General features: G+C 44.4%; 1 protein-coding gene across 2 annotated transcripts in view; it reads left to right on the forward strand.

The window, feature by feature from the left end:
* The window catches only part of CREB3L2 (cAMP responsive element binding protein 3 like 2), a 121749-nt gene that overhangs the window by 49448 nt on the left and 59332 nt on the right, over window positions 1-12969 (forward strand). The gene's annotated exons all lie outside the window — the stretch shown is intronic.

The following is a 12969-nucleotide window of genomic DNA, read 5'->3' on the forward strand; positions in this document are numbered from 1 at the left end:
CTTGATGTATGTGTTGGCTTTTGAATGAAGTGATGGAAGGGGTTTGCTAATATCACACACCCAGACCAAATAAATGGTGTGGGAAGAGGTTAGTGCAACACAGGCACCCATTCCATTGATGGGAAGAGTGAGATATACAGAAGTGACTTGCACAATAAGATCTCCAAACTAGATAAAGCGTTCTCAAGCAGCGAACCTTTGAGTCAACTTTACTAGGGCTGGGGGGGGGGGGGGGGGGGGCGGGGAACGTATAAAAAGATTCCCTTTGTTCTGATAATTTTATACTTACGTGAGAATATGTGGGTCCTTAAGGAAATGTTTTGAGATCTAGTTTACACTGATACAGTACAGGTGTATGTTTCTGGCATTATTGTTTTAACTTCTGTGTGACATTAGCAGAAGAGGAACCCCAACTGCTCGAGTACTCTCATAAGGTCACCGTAAAGCTCACAATGGTGGGGCTGATTGGGTTAGCAATCTGAATGTGAAACTCCAGGTCCAAGTGGCTCTTTCTTTCTGAACTTTGATAGCAGGTATCTCCCTGAGAGAAAACATTTGTTTTTGCTGGCTTAGCCTTTGAGATTACCCTGAAACCAGTGATCTTTGGACCCTGATGTGAGCTATTGACTCATTTCTCAACTACATAGAGGGGTGCCTTCATGTATAACGTGTTTAGGAATTTTCCCATTCTTCTGTGAATGTCCCACTACATTTCTGATGACTCATACACGGCCATGTGTAATCCAGGGACAGAGTAACAAAGCTGACACGGACAATTTCCAGGGATCATGCTGTTTTTCATTATCATCACTAGAAGTCATGTGAATGGCCATTTCCTCATCCTGTTGTGCAGGTCACAAAACAAAGACAAAATACATTTGATACACCTTCTAGGAGCTGGCACTCTAAGACAAATACATTGATGGTAAATGGTTGGCTTATTTTCATGAAGTTATTTTTCAATAATATGCTAATATTGATGCCTGTGGATTCAATAGGAAAATTCAAACTAAGGAATTCTTGTGTTGAGCCCAGCGCACATTTGAATAGTCAAGAGAACCCTCTTAGAGGTAATATTTACCTCTACTGATTCATGTTGGCCCAAGGCAATTCGGTATTCTGTTTTCTTCTGTTATTGGCCATGGGCATCTACAAGTAGCACTTGTAGACCCTGAAATCCTATTACGTTTGTTTTTTTCTAATTTTATAGTGTATATTTACATGAGACAAGCTGCAGGTAAGGTTTGGTCACGACTGTGCTGCTTTTCTGGCTACTAACAAGATGAAGCTTAGGCATTAGCCAAGAAAAATAGATTAACCGTGAATCGAGTTTTGGCATAATATAGTACCAGGCTCAGTCGTGGACTACTGAGCATGTTTTAGGCAGTCCTAGTGGGCCTTGAGCTGCATGACATTATTTCTATATCTCCAGAATTCAGCACAGTTGCCTGATACAATGAACTCTTAATATATCGTAGCTGAGTTAAAGCTGAAGAGGTCAGAGAAAAGGGTAAGACATAGGAACAAAAAGACCTAAAGATGATGATTGACCCAGAAGTGTTATCTTGTGAGATCCCCAGTATGAGGCTTAGGAGAGGAATTGTTGAAGTCATATGGGGAGGTACCTGGTTCATCCATGGAGCCAGAAACCAGAAGGGGACGACCTGGGAGGGGTGCTGCAGAGTGGAAGGGCCCCAGGGCTGGTTAAGGTGCCAACTTAAGTGCAAGTCAGGCCAGAGGGAAACTGGCACAGTTGTAAACCTCCTGCTAAGACAGGGCCAGGGAGGGAAGCAGATGTGGAGATGAATATTCCAGAAGCTACAACAGCCAGCCCAGGCTGTGACTAGCCTTCAGTTAACTTAGAGCAAGAAATAAGTCCTAAGTAAATGTGTCTACTTCTTTTATTTCAAAAATCCCTTCTCTTTCTTCCTCATGGTTTTCTTGTAAAAGTTTCTCTAAAAGAAAAAAGTCAGCTTCGTCTTGGCCAGGAAAAAGAGACTTATCCAAACCTATATCTGTGGTCTGACAGGCTAGGTATGAAGTCATAGCCGCCATCTTGGCCTGACTTCCCAAAAGGAGGCAAAGCATCAGGTTCAAGAGCTAGGAGTGGAGCAGTTTGGACAAGTAAGGGGCAAGGCCACACTCTTCAGTTTGAGGCTGACTAGAAGGCTCACAGAGTCTCCAGGCCCCACATTTGTCCTTAGGATTCACTTTTCCTGCACACAATCATCTTCAAAACTGTGTACAAGAAGAGCATGGGTGATGGACTGGACAGACACAAGGCCAATCAGTGGATGTAGTAGTTTTCTTTTGCTACTTAACAAATTACTGCCAACTTACTGGCTTACACCAACATGTATTTTGCATATGGTTCCCTTAAGTTGGGAGTCTGGGCCCAATTTAGCTGCGTCCCCTCAGGGTCTTACCAACCTATAGTCCAGTGTGAATTGGGGCTGCAGTTTCCTCTAAGCATGGGATCTTTTTTCGGGCTTATGTGGTTGTTGGCAAAATTCAGTTTCTTGCATCTGTAGGCCTCTTGACTGCCTGCTTCTCCCAGACCAGCAGGAGAATCTTTTTCTGACTTCTAGAACTTCTTTGAAAGGGCTTCCCTGATTAGGCCAGACCCATTCAGGATAATCTCTCTTTTGATGAACTTAAAATCAGTTGAATTGGGACCTTAGTTATATCTGCAAAATTGCTTTTCATCATGACGTAGCCTGGCTCTCATAGGAGTGCCATCATATTCCCAGGTCATACAGGCCACACTCAAGGGAAGGTGTTCTTACAGGGTGCATACACCAGGGAGCAGGAATCTTGGGATCGTCTTAGAATTCAGCCACCCACGGTGGGTGAGAGAGAGTGAGTGGCCATTGTTAGTCTGTTCTCTCCATGTAGCAGACCATAATTTGGGAAGGAGGATTGGGGTTGGAGAGCAAGGATCGAAGGTCTTTGGGTATTTTTGGCTGGTGGCCCTAATTCATGAGAGAACAGAAACTACCACTAAATACAATCTAAGGATAAGAGCTTAATTACAGTGGCTCAGGGTGGAAATTCTGATTTATAATGGTGTTATTGTTGGGGCCACGGTTGGGAGACGTTCCAGGGCCCACCCTGGTGGTGAAAAAAGGAACTCATTTCCAGCGTTTGCATTTCAGTTGCACACAGACTACCCCGTTGAAGCTGTTTTTGAAAACAAACCCCTCACGTTCACTTGCAGGTAGCTGTGCTTGTTGGAGAAAGGCCCAGTTGTGGGGCCTGATTGCCCTCACTGTGGAGGACAAAATTGAAGAGATTTCTGTGCATTTAACATTTAAAGTGCCGGCGGGAGGGGTACCTGGGTGGCTCGGTTGGTTAAGCGTCCCATTTGAGCTCCGGTTGTGATCTCGTGGCTCATGAGTTCCAGCCCCGCGCTGGGCTCTGTGCTGACAGCTCAGAGCCTGGAGCCTGCTTTGGATTCTGTGTCTCCCTCTCTCTCTGCCCCTCTTCCCACTAGCGCTTTGTCTCTCACTCTCTCCTTCAAAAATAAACATTCAAAAAATTAAATAAATAAAGTGCCCGTGGGGAAAACACCCAATACTGTGAGTTGGGGTATTGTTGTCCTACAGAGCCTGTTAAGCCCGGGTCTCCCAATGGGTTATTTTTTTATATATATATCAGGAATGAAATATAGAAAATCTGCCTTCTGGGCAGAAAATGCTGTCCTCTAGTCAGCTCTCCTCACTGTTCTTTGTTCCCTGAGGGCTATTTAATCTAGGTCTCGCTTAATTCAATTAAATGGAGTCTGTTTTTGAAAAACAAATGCTTTCTCCCCATGATAAATCCTTGGGTTTGGGGGCACCTGGGTGGCTCAGTTGGTTGAACATCTGACTCTTGGTTTCACCTCAGGTCATGATCCCAGGGTCGTGGGATTGAGCCCCACGTGAGGCTCTTGCACTGAGCCTGGAGCCTGCCTGGGATTCTCTCTCTCTCTCCTTCTGCCCCCCTCGCCCCCCTCGTGCATGCTCTCTCTTTCTCAAATAAAAAAGTAAAAAATAAAATAAACTCATAGATTTTCAGCATAGAAAATATAAATAGGAATTAAAAAACACATCTGTTATACTATGTGACTAGTTACACATCTGTTACCAAGCAGAAATTTGTCAACATTTTGTCAGATCTCTCTCCATACATTATAGCATTTGTAGATAATTCTCCATAATTGAAAAATAAAGGGAATTCAGTTTTGGTAATGTGTTTTCTTTTTGATATGTATTTTCCTCATTTTAATGTATTCACAAACAGCTTTCTACAATAGCATTTTATTTATTTATTTATTTATTTATTTATTTATTTTTACAATAACATTTTATTTTATTTATTTATTTATTTATTTTTTTAACGTTTATTTATTTTTGGGACAGAGAGAGACAGAGCATGAATGGGGGAGGGGCAGAGAGAGAGGGAGACACAGCATCGGAAACAGGCTCCAGGCTCTGAGCCATCAGCCCAGAGCCCGACGCGGGGCTTGAACTCACGGACTGCGAGATCGTGACCTGGCTGAAGTCGGACGCTTAACCGACTGCGCCACCCAGGCGCCCCTACAATAACATTTTAAATATCTACTTACTTATATCCCTGCTTACCTTAGTATATTGAAATAACCTCATGTGGACTGTTTTACATTTTGGATGGGTGATAAATACCAAGTCAGGGTTATCCACCTTTGATCAATAAATCTTTCTTAGTATTTAAAAAAAAATTTTGTTTTAATGTTTTATTTTTACTTAGAGAGAGAGAGAGAGAGAGAGAGACAGACAGAATACGAGCAGGGGAGGGGCAGAGAGAGAAGGAGGCACAGAATCCGAAGCAGGCTCCAGGCTCTGAGCTGTCAGCACAGAGCCCCGCATGGGGCTCAAACTCACGAACTCATGAACTCAGATCATGACCTGAGCAGAAGTCGGACACTTAACTGAGCCACCCAGGTGCCCCAGTAATTCCTTCTTAGTGGTCGCAATCCTGCTGTGTTTCCCAGTGTTTGCTTCACTTATCTGTGTGTGTTAGGTGCTGTCCTGTCATTGATAGAGCGCCTGCTGCTTGCAAAGGCAAAACTTGTGCTTTATGTTTACTTTTCCCCTAGTCCATCCCCAAGGTTACTTGTAAAGTTTTTAAATACCTCTTTTGTGAGCGAGAAGCCGTCATAAACAAACCACTTTGTTGAGACTGGCGTATTAGCCCTGGCACGATTTACTAATTTTACTGCACGTTGCAGACATCACGAGTCCGTGAGGTGCCCCAGTGGCACCTTCGTTCCACACACAGACTCTGTGTGCAGCTTTGTGAGCGGCTGTTTTTCTTTCCCTTTCCCTGTCCCTTATAAATGGGCTGCTGGTGGCAAAAAATCTGTTTAAACAAAGGTGAGGAAAGGATCAGACTTCAAAGGTTAGAGATTTAGCCTATTAGAAAAACTGAGCTTTGCAAATGCTGAGTGTTAGGATTCATGGGGAAAGGGGCCCTCAGATATTAGTGGGTAGTGAGGCCATGGAGGGAGAACAATCCAATGACCCAGACAGCCATCAAGGGAACGTTTTGACATAGGGCTGCATTTCCCATGAATCATGAAAACAGACCCACGGAAGAACCGGAAGTAACATAAACATTCTTTGTCATCCAGCTGGGTCTACATCAGAAGTTCCCTTCTTTGGTTTTTAGAAATACATGGTAGGTTTTTGGTTGTCCTCATGCTGGGGAGTGAGAACCTACTAGTATTTAGCATCCGGGGGCCCTGTAATATGCAGGACAATTTCAATCTCTGAAGAATCTTTTTACCTGGAATACCAACATGGTCTGGTGGAGAACTTCTCACCACTTCAGAATGTTTGGTTTCTTCTAAGGAGCAGAGCAGAAAACATGATACTCTGGCCATGGATTTTTCTGGGGCTTCCTAGAAATTGTCTATTCCTTTCTTCCTTCCTCATTTCCCGTAGTGGTTCAGTACAGCTAGGCTGCAAGGATATTGGTCTAGGGGCCAGGAGAGAACAGTACAACACTTTTTAGGTTGGGTATTTCTCTCCATCTATACTTGGCCTGCAAAAGTTGAGTCATTTTTTCTGGTAGAATCCTGTCTGGTTGTTTGCGTCCTGGGCCAGCTGTTGAAAGGCAGAAATTAGCCAAGTGCCGTCCAGCTGTTAGCTCAGTCATCCTTAGGGGTACGAATTCTTTGCCAAAAGAGCCTCAGGAAAGGCCAGAGGGAAGGAGTTGCAGGGAACAGTGACTCAGGCTTAAGATTTGTTTTCAGGCTATTTTATTCCCCTTGGTGAGGAGAAATGGAGGCCGCCTACATCATAACTGTTCTCAGAATGTTAGAGCTGCAGGGGGCCCGGGAGACCAGCTGGTTCTACTCTTTTATTTTGTATTCTAAGAAAAGAGACCCAGAGAGGTTAAATGACTTGCCTGAAGTCACGGAGCTGGATTGTGAGAGAGCTACATCTACATCAAGACCTATTTAATTCCAGGGGTGCCTGGGTGACTCAGTCGGTTAAGCATCCGACTTCGGCTCAGGTCATGATCTCGCGGTCCGTGAGTTTGAGCCCCGCGTCGGGCTCAGAGCCTGGAGCCTGCTTCAGATTCTGTGTCTCCCTCTCTCTCTGACCCTCCCCCGTTCATGCTCTGTCTCTCTCTGTCTCAAAAATAAATAAAACATTAAAAAAAAAAGAGCTATTTAATTCCAAATAGAGCATTCCTCCTACTACACCAGCAGCTGCCCTTTTGACTTCTTATTTTATTTATTAATGAAACTTTGCTGACTTTCTTTCCAAAACATTCCCCACCCTCATTAAAGCATTGCATCACTATTGCATTCAAACCTGTTGTCATTTCTGAGACCATTGGCTACAGTGCGTAGCGAAAAAGCACCGCTAATGACCAGAGAGCAAATGTTCCCTACTTGTGACTCAGTAAGCAAGTATCCACCGCTGTTGAATAATGAAAAACACTGGAGAAGCATTGCTCTACATTCTCCCTTGGGAGAAAAATGCTCAATTAAGCTGTTTAAGCTTTTACATGTGAGGTTTGCACGTTGTTTCCCAGAGGGACTGCAAAATATCTTTAGTTTGCTTACTCTCCTAACAACTCCAAGATCGCTACATTCCATTCACGGTCTTTCTTAGAAAGAGAATGCTGTCTTTTTTTCACCTTCATTAGACATTCTCCAAGTCTCCCAAGGTCAAATGAAAAGAAAGGGCAGGGTCGTAGCTATATGACAGGGAATATCAGTCTGGTGGCCAAAGCACTAGACGGATGCCTTTTGAAGCACCTGGACTCTACTTCTAGAAGAAGACTTGAAAACCTGTAAATATCATCTTGGGGAATCTTTGGCTGGCTGCTGTTTACAATCAGGCCAGGTATCTTTGAGCCTCTCCAGGACAATTTTCACAACCAAGTTGCCCTAGTCTTCTCACTTTCTGCTAGCTCTGTCATGGATTCTCAGTTGCCCACTGGGGATGATCTCTTTCTTCTCACTGGCTTATTTTGGGTTTTCTGGGTCTTTTTTGTCAGGTGTGCCACCAAGTGAGCCCTAGATAATCCAGTTTGGCTGTGACCAGTTCTCTTACAAAAGTTTGAGTGAGGAGTTTCCATGAAAATTATAATTGCTGGATAAAATGAAAAGGCTCGAAGAAACATGGATGTAATCAGAGTGATGACCTATGGAGGAATATCAGGGTTTTAGATTGGAGATATGGGCCTGGTTTTCAAAAGGGGAAGAGGAAGATTTATCAATTAGGAATTGACGAACTAAACACTGAGCCTCTTGGTAAGCGAATGAACAAACTAGAATCTAGTATGAGATCACCAGGAATCAGTGAGCCTCACAATCTTTTATCGTGTTAATAGGCTGATAGATCAGAGAAATGCTTAATAATTTGTCCCCCTTTCAGCAAAGTTTGTAGCAACGATAACAATAAAACAGCTAGCATTTATTGAGCCCTTATTAATGACAGAAACTGCTCTAAGTGAATAAACGTCACGTTTTGCTTCTTTGGAAGGTGTACCTGAGCATCTCTTAGCTTTAGCTTCTTCATTTAAAATAATGGAGTTTGCCTTTCCAATCTCTCTCCGGTCTCACCAGTTAACAGAGAGGTAACTGGTGGTTCTTCACTCCTCACTGGGCCAAGATTTCTGTCCTGACCAAGCTGTCAAGCTCCTGGATTTAACAGCATTCGGAGATAGAAGGGGGTTCATGACCTCAGCTGGTTGAGTTTCATAAAGAGGAAGGGTCATGGAAGGGCAGACATCCAGCAGGTGCCATGCTCCCAATATTTGCACTTGTTAACTGGCAGGTCAAGAGGAGGGAAGAAATAACCATCTATGTGGGTGGCTTTCATGTTCTTAGCCCATTAATGGTTCTCGCCCAGTTTTTATTTACGATATTATATCCAGATCAGGCTCTCTATGAATTCATTTTATCTTCTGACAAGTGTGAAAGGCAGATTGCAGTTTTCCTAGTTTCAGATGGGGTAGAAAGCATGAGTGATTTGCTCAAAGTTACTGCTAAAAATTACAGAGCTGATCTAGAACATATGTGTTCGGACTCATGACGCCAGTGGATGGAACACTCCTTCAGAGGGTTAAGAGCCTCCGGTACATTTCAGCAGGCCAGCAGGCCAGGGAGGTGAAACATACATGTGAGATCTGACAGAGCAAAAGTCTAAGTGGCTTTAAGCCAGAACCTGCCTGGGACTCTCAGTTTGGCAACCTATGGAATTCTTGTTGCTCTTATCTGGGGGTGAAGGGGTACCAGCTGGCAGTGAGTCACTCCCTGTGCATTTGGACAACAAGGCAGATAGTACCTTGTACTCTTGAAGCCCTTTCTCTTTTCCCTAGCATAGCACTTTAGAGATGAGATGACCTCGGTAATCTGACGGCATATCTGGCTCATAAATAAATAGGGCTCAAGGGAGTATGTCAATTTTTTTTTCCCTGAAACCTTTATGACTCCTTTAATTTTTCACACCTGACATCCTTGACGTTGGCTCTTGAGATAGAATTGTCCCATTGTGAAACATAGGTCCTCTTGAAAGAATTCCATGAAGGAAGTCTGTGGGACTCTTCAGTCATTCGTTTGGTGATCCTATGACAGTCTCCATCTCTCTGGTCACAGAATCAACGGTGTAAAGATTTCATATATTGTCCCAAATCTCAGTTTTCTCAAATTAAAATGACCAGGTAGGCCCAGATGACTTCCGGTATTTCTTCAAGTGTCATCAGTCTATGATCTGGAGCCTGTTACCACAGTCAGAAGCTTTTCTAGAATGGCAAAAATACCAGGGTTTAGTTGTTTTACGGTAGGACTCAAGAGAATACAAACAAAAGGGGCGCCTGGGTGGCTCAGTTGGTTAAGCATCAGACTTCAGCTCAGGTCATGATCTCGTGGTTCGTGGGTTCGAGCCCTGCGTCGGGCTCTGTGCTGACAGCACGGAGCCTGGAGCCTGCTTCACATTCTGTGTCTCCCTCTCTCTCTGCCCCTCTCCTGCTTACACACACACTCTCTCTCTCTCTCTCTCTCTCTCTCTTTCTCTGAAAAATAAATAAACATTAAAAAAAAATACAAACAGTGAATATCCTAGTTTATGCCTTCTTTGAAGTTAGAGGCCCCGAGGGAATGCCCTGGGTGTTTCCTGGTAAGGGCTGGAAGGTGTGTGATGGGGAGAGAGATAGAGTCGTTTTCTGTTTATTTTTTTAATGTTTTTATTTATTTTTGAGACAGAGAGACAGAGCATGAACGGAGGAGGGGCAGAGAGAGAGGGAGACACAGAATCGGAAGCAGGCTCCAGGCTCTGAGCCATCAGCCCAGAGCCTGACGCAGGGCTCGAACTCACGGACTGCGAGATCGTGACCTGAGCTGAAGTCGGACGCCTAACCAACTGAGCCACCCAGGCGCCCCATTCGTTTTCTGTTTAGAGTGGAAAGCACCTGAGAAGAGAAGGAGGTTTTATGTGTAGAGGAGGCGGGAGGCACAGTCAGAAGAGACTGGCCAAAACAAGCCTCCCAGCTGGCTTATATCATAAGAGCATAAAAGGGTAAAAACTACAAATTAAAAGTCAAGCACAGAAGGAGGGGTATCAACAAGGGTTATTAAACATCAATTAGGAGGAAACTCTTCAGGCAGTTTAGGAGATGGTGAATGAGAAATTTACATATACTTTGCCTCTGTGGGGAATTTAGACTCGGATTGAATTATGTTGGGGATTTTAAGTGTGGGCCAGTTAAAAGCACACCTGTTGGCTTTGGCATGTGGTATACATCTGGCAGAAAGCCCTGCTGGGTCTATGGGGCGCCTGGGTGGCTCAGTCGGTTAAGCGTTCGACTTCAGCTCAGGTCATGATCTCACACTCTGTGAGTTCGAGCCCCACGTCAGGCTCTGTGCTGTCTGCTCACAGCCTGGAGCCTGCTTTAGATTCTGTGTCTCCCTCTCTCTCTGCCCCTCCCCTGCTCATGCTCTGTCTCCGTCTCAAAAATAAATAAAAACATTAAAAAAAAAAAAGAAAGTCTTGCTGGGTCTCTAGTGCTCCCACTGGCGATATGGAGGCAGAATCTGGACTGTGGGACTGGGCAAGTCAAGACCACCCATGGACTCTGTGGCTCCAGCGCTGATGGAGAGAACAGAATGGCATGTGCTGGACTGCCTCCACCTGGGATGGTTGGCTTGACCATGATTTTGAAGAGCTTTTATTTGTGGGGGAGATTCACCTGTCTGTTGTGGGGGAAGGAAGATACTAGAGAAGGACTCCAGGGGATGGTTTGAGTTTCTTAATCAAAGAGGACTACTCCATGTGATATGGATTATATGTAAATTCTGGGATAGCTCTGACTGCTCTAGAAGGACCCTAAGAATTTCCTCTCACAACATGAGGAGATATCCTAATCTCAAACTCAAATCACAATTCAAAAAGCATCTGAGAATTAGGAATCTTGTTGCTGAGTTCTCTGTATTGGTGACAGGGACGCAGCATGAGACGCTGAAAGTAAACGGGAATGGAACTGGAAACCAGGAATCCCACCCTTTCCTCCATAGTCCCCAGGCCAACCTTCTACATTATTCTTGATCTTGTCCAGATCAGATACAATAATGATGTGGAAGTGTTTTGTCATGCGTAAAGCACTAAGTGTTCAACATGGCTTATTTTTATTATTATTATGTTTTCTTAGTTTTATTCCTGTAGGAACTCGTCCGATCCTGTTAAGCCATAGAAGAGAGGCCTTCCTCCAGGCTAAGGCTAGTTTGGGTTTGTAGTATCTGGATGTTCTAAGAAATACATTTTGGGGCATTTTCTACTATATAAATGAATGAACCAAGAAGTAGGCAGATTGGATTTCTTTGTGTCATTTAACTCTGAGTCTCTGAGCTCCCCTGTGCCAGCAGGAGCCACCCACAGGGTGTTTCTCCCTTTATCTCATTAATTGATTTGTTTGCGTAAAATGAAATAATGAATTTTTTCACCTCCAATGTTAAGCAAGAAGCCCCGCTGTAGACCATTCAAGATTGGATTGCATTTGGAGAAAATGCACCATTACTTGCTTTAATGGTGAAAAATCATGCAGTTTAAAAGGGATTAGTATTTGGTGCATCTCCCTGGAAACAAATATCACATAAAAATTCATGTTTACATAATAAATAAATTAGGGGTGACTCTTTTTTTTTTTTTCAACGTTTTTATTTATTTATGGGACAGACAGAGACAGAGCATGAACGGGGGAGGGGCAGAGAGAGAGGGAGACACAGAATCGGAAACAGGCTCCAGGCTCCGAGCCATCAGCCCAGAGCCCGACGCGGGGCTCGAACTCACGGACCGTGAGATCGTGACCTGGCTGAAGTCGGACGCTTAACCGACTGCGCCACCCAGGCGCCCCAGGGGTGACTCTTTTTAGAAAAAATAGAATATACCCTACCAATGAATTTATAATAGGCTTCCTTTATACAAGCATCCCCAAAGCCTTTACAATTTGACTAACCCTATTTCACATGCTTTTATTTTTTCACAGAGAAAGGCACATCCGGCTACTACAAACCAATGATTGTATGCAGGAATAGGGCTCTTGAGAAACAATTTCTGCTACTGCTTGTAAAATTTCAGTAAAGCATGTACCAAAAATACAACCCTCTCCCCACCCACCCCCGTCCCCCCAAACTGCTTGTTTAATGGGGAATTCTAAAGCTCAACTCCAGATTTCTTTATCGTACCTAAAATTGGTACTGGAAAAAATTGAGAGACCTTGAAATTTCACTGTATTAGGGTTTGACTTATGAGCCATTTTATTTTTCCTTGTGATTTTTGACAGAATAGTCTTTTCCTCTCCTGCTAGGCCATTTTCTGGGTGGTTTGTGCCCAGGGCACATTTGCAGGGCAAGATCCACTCAGGTCTAAGGAGCAGCCTCCTTGAAGATGGCCCCTGGGAGAGTGGAGAGGGGAGGACACCTCTTCCTTCCCCTCCCTCCTCTCCCCCACCTCCCTTCTCCCCCTGCCTCCTCCCTCCTCCCTCCCTCTCTTCCTGTCCAATACTGGGCAACTATACTGGCCAACTATGTGTTTTGCTAGAGGGAAACCTTGGTTTCTAAGGTAAATTTGAGGCGTGCCCTCAAAATTATTTCTTTGCATTTCTTTGAGGTTTTGGGAGTTGTCAGCCTTCCCCTACCGCGTCCCATACATGTGGGGCTCCAAGTCTTTGAAGCATTCTGTGCTCTGGGCAAGGCTTCTAGCTACAATTTTTTCACTAAAAACCCTCCTTCCCCTGCCTGAGAGCCAGCCTTCAGCCAGATGTGGGCAGCAAAGGCAGCCCCATTCCAGGCAGTAGGCTTGGAGAATAGCATCTTTGTTAGATGCATATACTGGAGCCCAGGGCAGGCCTTGGGCCCCTGCCTCTTGGCAGGGAGCTGCCGGGTGCTGCTATCCCATGGTTACCACCTATACCTCCCCAGCTTCACTGCCCTAGGCA

Source organism: Puma concolor, chromosome A2 (genome assembly GCF_028749965.1).
Source record: "Puma concolor isolate L17-30 chromosome A2, mPumCon1.1.hap2, whole genome shotgun sequence".
NCBI lineage: Eukaryota > Metazoa > Chordata > Mammalia > Carnivora > Felidae > Puma > Puma concolor.